The following is a 9187-nucleotide window of genomic DNA, read 5'->3' on the forward strand; positions in this document are numbered from 1 at the left end:
TGTCACCAGATGGAGGTGGTCCGTCGGTGGGCTATTTCCGGTGGTCCTCCCAGTGCTGTATTTGATAGCATTTTGTCCAAATTTTTCCAATCACTAGGGAGATTCTCTAAGGATGCATGCAAGGTATTCTCAATAAATTTCACTACATGTAGACGTGCGGTGACTCTAGTGGGGAGGTGCTAGGTCACTCACCGCTTAGGCTTGGAAAACTTGTATCGCTTCCAATACTTCAGGAAAGAAACACATTGGTAGGTCGGGTCATCCCTCACTTTGTGAAAATAGATTTTTACAATCTAGAAGTCATTGGTGTTGATGACATTCAGCGTGATACCTAATGCAAAAGTTCAAATTTGACTCTATTAGGGCACAGGTGTAACATAGGTCGAGTAGGAACCTAGAATGGCAAATCTGAGCTGAATTGGTTGAGTAGCCACCCATAATGGAAAAGACCATGTTGGGTAGGCAAGTAGACACCTAGAATGAGTCTGAGATGAATAGGCCAAATAGCCACCCATAAATGACAAAATAGGACAGACAGAACCCCAAATGGTGTTCAAAGTCCTAGTAAAACCTCGACTAAAGGAAGCGAAAGATGAAATCAAGCTTTTACTCCTTCATAGCCCATAAAGGGCCAAAGGAGTAGGGGCATGTGATATACCTAAAGATATCATACCAATAGATGGTCAACACTGGTATCAAGTAATAAATACAACTGCCCAAGAGGGTTGTTAGAGGAAGGAATACCGCATCAAATCGTGGAGTCCCCATCATCTGTTTGTGACACACTGATACTCTACCCCAACCTCTCCTAAACATGAGAATAAGGGCATCCTATTTAGGGAAGACTCCACACACCTAAGTAAGGGGACTGGTCAAGAAAGGATCAAAACCCAATCTTTTCGCAACAAGGGAGAACGAATAACCATCTATGGGAATCTTACACCATAAATAGAGGAAGACACTTAAGGTATGGTCACTTCACTTTTTTCATATTCTATTTCTCTCCCCTCACCCCACTTCATTATCATTGCAAGGGAGACTGGCTAGACCATCGAAGAATCCTCCCCAAGGTATGCTCTGGGCCTTTCTTGACTTGACTACCTGTGCAGAACGGGGACATCAGCCGCCAATCAACTTTTCTAATACAACATCGAGATTAGAATATGCTGAGATAAGATGGTTCTCAGGTGATGGGTTTTCTTATGGGAGAGATATAGAGTGAGAAGGAAAGAAAGAGGAAAAAGGGTGAGATATTACCTGGGGTCGCTTAACCCTGTGTTTTTAATAGGAGAGAGATAGAGTGCTCATAGGAGATAGATTTGCAAGCTTTTTGTTCTATTTATGTATCAGGAAGAGGAGGGTGAGACCAAATATATTTGGGAGATGAGATCACAACCAACATCTATAAGGATTCAGTCTACCCAAGTTGTGCAACCATGTGTATGTGACAGAATTCAGTTTTTCTAGTGGTTTTGACTGGGGATTCTACATCGGCACCATAATGTATAAGCACATCAAGTGCTCCAGCATTTCCACAAAGGATGGTGTGATGGATGAGCATCCTCCCACAATAAGAATCATGTATAGGACATTACCACTAGTGTTCAATGTGGGAAGATCAATAGTGCCCATAGGTGTTTGAATGAATGCCATATTGAAATGTTGTAACTTGGAATCCCATGTTGTTCAATTAAAATTTCATGCTTAGTGAACATATACTACAAATAGGAATTACCAAACCAATTTCTAATTAGATAGACAATCTACTATATAAATAGTAACCAAATGACTCTTATTTTTTGTCCGTACTTTATTATCACAAATGATTTTTTACGATAATAAATAGAAATATAAATAATACCAAAGAGAGCCTTTAGTCGGTGGATGTTTGTTTCATAAGTTTCGTTGTTCTGGTCTTATCCTTTAGGTTGTGAAGAGCAGATGGCGATGGATTTGAGAGAAATTTAGGTCTCTGCATTAGAGCACTTCATGTTGGGAATTTTAGTGCTTATGTGGTCGATGAAGTTGCTCCTTTCATCGATTTTTCTAGTTTGAAAGGTTGTGTTCAGATAGTTGAACAATATATGAGGCTCAAGGCTCTACTTTGTATGTCCATTTTGATTAACACAAGGTCAAGTTCCTTTATGTACAAACCATTTAAAGACCATTGACCTCATATACTGATAATAAAAAAAGAGCAAAACCCTTTTAAAATGGTAAACTGAAACCATTTACAAACAGGGAAACTGAATTAAAAAACTAGGACGATTTAACAAATGATTCAATTTTAATGAGTTTGGATCCTCTCCCCATGTGGTGACCTTCCCACATATGATATTATCGACTATAGGATATCAAAACCATGAGGCAATGGTATGTTAATTGCTTTAACTTGTGGTCTAAATGCCCCTTTGAGTAGTGGGATCCCATGTGAGGAGGATTACCTCCCCCAAGTGAGGATCAGATCCGAAGTTGATTATGATTTCACCATTTAATTGAAACCACACTGTTTAACATCGATTGTTTAAAAGTTGAAATCCTATGGGATCCCATGTGACTCCCCATGTTGGGAGTTGATCCAGAGTTGGTTATGATTTCACCATTTAACTGAAATCACATCATTTAACATTGGTTGTTCTAAAATTGAAATCCTGTGGGATCCCATGTGACTCTCCCCACGTAGGGAGTTGATCCAGACTCGGTTTTGATTTCTACTTCTGACACTAATAAACCAAACCACACCGTTTCACACCTTAGTCTGATTTTGTCACTTCCAAAATTGACATTCTAACCAACTTGCAGTTAAAGCTACCAAACCAATTAGGGGCTGTGTGGGTCACGTGCACCGCTTGCGGGCCCAGCACCGTCGCATCCTCACTGGAAGACTGTTTGAATTTAAAAAAGTAACTGCAAGCGTACAGATCAATGTAGCTTATAGGTCGAACATAAGGAGAGCAACCACTTTATTTTAAGGTTCTTCTAGTAATGCAGAAGTGTAACGATTGATTATGGTGATCGACTTTTAACTACCATCCTAACATAAATGCATCTAAAAATGACCTAACCAACACATCTAAGGAAATTGGAATTGAAATTGCAATAAGAATTGAACGACCTAACCGTTCACATCTAACCCTAACCATTCATCATCTAGGAATTTAAATACTCAAACCACGTAATTAAAAAGAAAATAACTAAAAGTAAAAGTGTTGAAAAGTAAATAAATAAAATAAAAAGTGGAATAAAACTAGGGAGAGGCACACAAGTAGGTATCTCTACTTAGCCCGAGAGATGCACCATAAATAATATGAGCTTCCCTACTTGACCAGAGAGTACTCTTATAAGGGCTTTTCTACTTGGCTTTAGGGAAAATGATGCAATATAAATAATCAAAATATAAGGATGGTTCCATGGCTAGAAAGGGGCAAAGCCAACACATGAATCTAGCCAAGGACCTTGGGGCAAAGGGAAAGCATCAAAGTAAAAACTGAAATTTAAATCTTAAATTAAGAATGAAGGGGTAGCAAGAAGAGGAAATGAAAGAGGGGTGAGAAGACTTATGAAGAAACCTACTTACCTGAACTTCAATACTTGAATCCTTGAATTAAAATAACTTGATTGATTTGAAATATACTAGCCCTAAAAACCAGATCTGAACTAAATCAAACATGAAATTGCTAGGCCTGGAAAAAACAAATCATGAATAGAAAAACTGAACTTGAAAGAGATGCTCCACATCTTGTTCTTGTCACCTAGAACTAAGCCTAGAACTAGAAATTAAAATTATTACACCTTTAAGTAACTTCAACAATAAAATAAAAGGCTTGCATTAATCAAAATAAAAGTCTCGCTTTAATAATAAAAAATAAAAAAAAAGATTACAAAAGTGCTTGCATAAAAAACAAAGACAAAGAACTAAAGAGAGAAAGAGAGCACAACTAAAAACCTAGAAGAAGAAAACTAGAAAAAGAGAGAAAACCCTAAAAGAGAAGTGTGTCCTATCCTTGTGTTGATTCTATTATACAGAGAATGGGAGGGACTACAACGATTTTCGGTTTCCTAGTTTAGAGGATTTTTTGAGATTCTTGTTGATGAGGTGGAAATTGGGAGAGAAGAGAGAAAAAAGAGAAGATAGGGGAGAGAATGAGAAGGACGACCAAGCGTGGACCCCTCTTGGATTGAATTTGTGTGGTGAAGGAGAGAGAAGAGAGAAAATAGGAAAGAATGTAGGGGAGAGAGAAGCTTGGATGATTTTTCTTTTTTTTTTTCCTAATTTTTCCCCTTTTTCTATTTTTCGCTTTTATTTCCTTCTTTTTCTCTCTCTCTTCAAACTTGCGCACAACGCTCTCCATTGGCCGACCTCCTTGCTTTAAGTGATGAGTAGGAGAGAGAAAACCTTCCAAAAAAATAATCTCCAAAAAATGGTAGCCAAGAGGTTCGAGCTTGAGACCTCCTGGTGAGCAAGAGATTTTTACACACCACAACTCACCAACTACGCTAGGTAGTTGTTATTACCAAAAAATAATCTTCAACCACTCAAGGGGGTCCATCAATCCTTGTTGGCATTTGGAATATTCCTTGTACACCTGGGACAACTGCAAACGGGCTAGTTCTACATCTCGGTTCAGTTCTGTTCCATTATTCTTTTTTCTAGTCCGAAAAGAATAATCACTTGTACGGGTGACCAAACGGATGTGTACTTTTAATGCAACAAGTCCATCTTGCTCAGAATTTCATCTTCTTCACAACCATGAAAAGAAACAGGACCTCTTTATCTGTAAAATTGGAGATACAACACCCGATAGTCCTTAAGGCCTTGAAAATAGAAAACCTACAAAAAGAGAGTAAAACCCAAGGTAGCATCATTCTAAATATGTAAAATGCATGCTTTTATACCCTCGATTTCACACATAAATGTGCTCATCAAAGACACATGTGGGGCCTATCTCGCAGGGGCTATTCGCCTCAGGTATCTTCTAAAATGAACAATAATAAACAATTGGAGTCACCATCTAGGGTTAGGTCCTAGGAGCCGGGATGTGGGCCCATTCTATAAGGACGGACCCGAGATTGACTGGGTTTGGTCCAAATATTAGGGTAAGAGCCAGGTTATGAAGTTGGAAAGGTGTTAGGCATGCACTTCACCTGGTTTAACCGATCTTCTTATTAGATGCTGATTTTCGAACATTTCCCTTTTAGATCCTAACCCGCATGCATTACTATGTTATTAATATACAATACTATACACCTACTATATTTAATGTAAAGTCTACATTATGTCTACTCTGTTACAAAATTATACCTGACCTTGACCCCTATTTTGGGTTAAGAGGACGGACTCCGGCTGATGCTTCGACGACTCCAATGAAGATTCCTGACTCATACGGGACTAACTTCTTCTAAGAATCAAGGCCTTTGGTGGCACTTCAACCCTGGCTTCCTTCCCGAGGGTGGGAAATGGAGAAATCTCTTCACCCACACTCCACAATTTATTTCTCTCTTTTTCTCTCTCTCTTCTTTTTCTTTCTTTCTTTCCCTCACTCTCTCCAATTTCTTCTCTCTTCTCTGTGTCCTTTTTCTTCGTGGAGAGGAAGACACTATTTATAGGTGCCAACCCCTTTACGTGTCTATCTAAAATAGAAATGGGCATGTCATCCAAAATGGTAGGTTTTCACGGGCGCGGCAAAGATCCTTTCCAAAAATGATTTTCTCCACGTTTTAAACACCCAAATCATATCATTTTTATTTGGAAATTGGTGGGTCTGCCAGAATTTTGGCAGACACATCAAGATTGTCTCCTCAATAGCTATTTTTAGTAAAAATATTATTATATAACTTTTATTCTTCCTCATTTTTATTTTTTTATTTCCATTTTTGGACTAAAAAGTTGGCAGGCCCATTAGGATTCTAGCAGGCCCATCAAAAATATGGTCGGCCCGAAAGGGGTTTGGTCTGAATCGGACCGTCGATCCCCATTTTTGACTTTTGGGAGTGATTTTAGGAGATCCAATGGTCTGATTTTTGCTTGCGATATTTCATCGGAATCATCTTTCTGAGCACTATCCAATGGTGTGGGTTTTGAGCTCCTTATCTGCTAGTATAAATCAAGAATAGCAAAGAGGGGACCCTTTTTCTAGTTGGGAGTTTTTTTGGTAGTCCTTATTCATGTCATTCCTGCACTATTGGAGAGTACTTAGAATCAATTCGTCAATATACAACATGTTAGTATCGGGTGCCACAAGATCAGGTCTGAAATGAGCCCGAGGCCGAATTATGGTTTCGAGCTATATTAGGGTTTCAAGTTGATTCAGACCACTGCCGGGTTCAAGCCTGAGTTAGGGTTTAGGGTCAATTCTTGAGTTGCAGTCGTCATCTGGATCATCATCAAAGGCCTAGATTCCCTTTCGATGTGAAGCACGAACCTCGATCATTCCCTGTATGTCATCACTATCAGGGTGGGTGACAAAATTGGGTGTCTAGATAATGCCCCTCTTTGGCCAAGGGCTATGCTAAGACAAAAGGCAAAGAAAATATCTTCCCAAATTAGGTCTCCATGAGCAAGTACTGCCGCCAGTGTGCTCAATGATGGTGGAGGTGCAAATGTGCAAACATGGGCGGATAGTTCATCGGTAAATTTTGAAATCAATTAAATTATCGACTAATCAAGAAATTAATATGATCCTATCTAGGAATATCAACTAGAGAGTCAGAATCTTACCTGTGCCACTGTATAGAAATCCCCGATCGATTCCTGGCTTCCTGCCAAGATGTCAATACACAATAATTCAACTTATAATTGGTCTCTGAGTCACCCAAAGGTATTCTAATTGTATTAAACTGGAACCCTTGGGCTATAAGGTCTGTAGGTCATCTAATGGTATTCCAGTTGCATTAAACTGGAAACCTCGAGCAAAAGGTATCTAGGTCATCCATGGTATTCCGATTGTATTAAACTAGAAACCCCAAGCCAAAAGGTTTCTAGGTCATCCAATGGTATTCTGATTGTATTAAACTAGAAACCCCGAGCCAAAAGTTCCTAGGTTGTCCAATGGTATTCCGATTGTATTAAACTGGAAACCCTGAGCCAAAAGGTATCTGGGTTGAACAATGAGTCAAACAATGTATTAGGGTTGCTGATGGTGTCCCATTGTACTAAGGTGGAGACCAAATAATATCTTGCGGTTGCTGAGGGTGTCCCGTTATACTAAGCTGGACACCAATGATCAAACAATATCTTTATGGTTTCAATAGAAGGTCTTGGATGTCCAACACCCAAGTGAGTGAACCATTTATTAATAAAAAAAAAAATTGGCAAATCCACTGGGAAGAGATGTCCTTTTTTATATTATGTTTTCATCCATTTTTCATTTTCCATTTTTTTTAGACCCTACAGGACCATGAGAAATCTCACAAGCCCATGTGGTTTTACTTATTTTTATTTTCCTCTTCTTTTTCTCTGCTTTTATTTTCTTTTATTTTCTTTTTTCTTCTTTCTCTGGCAGTTTTTTTATTTTGTTTATTTTTTTCTTGGCGGGCCAGTGGGATTCCCTACTCCATTTTTTTTTATTATGTTGTTATATTTATTTCTTTTTTCCTCTAAGACACTCTTTTTTCCTTTTACCCTTCACAGGTCCATGGAATATCTCATGGGCCCGTGAGATTCTTGGCGAGCCTACGAGACTCCCAACGGGCCTAAGAGTCCATGTGGCTCCTCCTATAAATAGGGGGGCCAATTTGCTCCACATGTGACGTGGTGCTCTCTTCTCTCTCTTCTAATGTTCTAATTTTTCACAAAAAGTCTTCTGATGGGGCCACGCAAGTGCTCACGTGGTGGGAGAGTTGTTGGTAGGTTAGCTGACTCGTCATCCTAGAGTGGTGCCACAGCATGGTATTTGGGGTCAACTTTGCCTAATGAGAGTGGGTAAGAAAATTTATTATTTACACTTTTTTTCTTTTTTATTGTTCTTTATTTTTTATTATTATTTTTTATTGTTTAAGAAAAATTATTTTGCTACATGAATTTGTGCATATGTGCTGATGATTGTTTAGTCTAAATTATTCCATGCCTATGTATACTCATGCATGCTCAAACTTTGAATGCTTAGGCTATGTGAATACATGTTCGAGCTATGCAATGCTTAGACTAAGTGAATGCATGTCATGCTCATGTATGTTTCATGTTATGCTTATGTATGAATGCCTATTCTACATGCTCATGTTAGTGCAATGAATGTTTGTATGCTCATGCATGTACGCCTACCAACGTCTTTTGAGCAATCTGCTTCATGATGCTTATGCTAGAACACTTTCCTGTTATGGTAGGCTCAAGTTGAACCCATGTACCAGAAGTACGATTGCCCTAACAACATCGGGTCCTGGATTAACCATCCCCACCTTCTCATGCAACGGACTATCCTCAATATGCCATTCCGTCCTTGTCTCCATCCTTGTGCTAGGAAGTTGGATGTCGAGCTGACCTGGGCCCTCACCAAGAGGTGGTAGCCTAGTACCCATACCTTCCATCTTCTTATGGATGAGATGACAATCTCCCCTCTCTGCTTCTATGCCTTGACTGGTCTTCCTTTTTGTGACAAGCCCATCTTGTCCACCCCCTTTGATAGATCCACTATCTTTGACCTCACCGCCATTGATTCTGATAAGCCCACTATCCTTCTCTCCACCATCCACAAATTCTGGACTGAGAAGCAAGTGATCATATCTACCCCTCGAGTGGAGAAGGACCCATTTCTTCATAGCGTCTATCTCTACTGAGTTGTCCAGTGCTTGTTCAGCAACCCTTTGGCTAGGGTGGATCTCCATTTTTCCTATTACTTAAGTGACCTCCAGAATATCCAGAGATATGATTGGGGTGCCTATGCTTATGCCTATTTCTTAAGGATGATGAACCATTTGGCCCTGGGTGACTCAAGCTTGTACAGGGCCTCTTACATTCTTTAGGTGAGAACCATTGAGCTGACATACTTATTATTATTTGCCTTATCTTGCTCTGGTGTTGACTGACAACTACCTCCTACAGCCCTAGGCGTATAAGCATTTGGATTTTCTCTCTTCTCCCTTAGCAGATGTAGACCATGATATCTTCCCTCTCAGCCAAAAATGGGGTGTAGTCAGGACCATCCGCAACCCATTCCCTATTGCCACCATAGGAAGGGACGTCCTGAATCGG

The sequence above is a fragment of the Macadamia integrifolia genome, unplaced genomic scaffold (genome assembly GCF_013358625.1).
Source record: "Macadamia integrifolia cultivar HAES 741 unplaced genomic scaffold, SCU_Mint_v3 scaffold717, whole genome shotgun sequence".
NCBI lineage: Eukaryota > Viridiplantae > Streptophyta > Magnoliopsida > Proteales > Proteaceae > Macadamia > Macadamia integrifolia.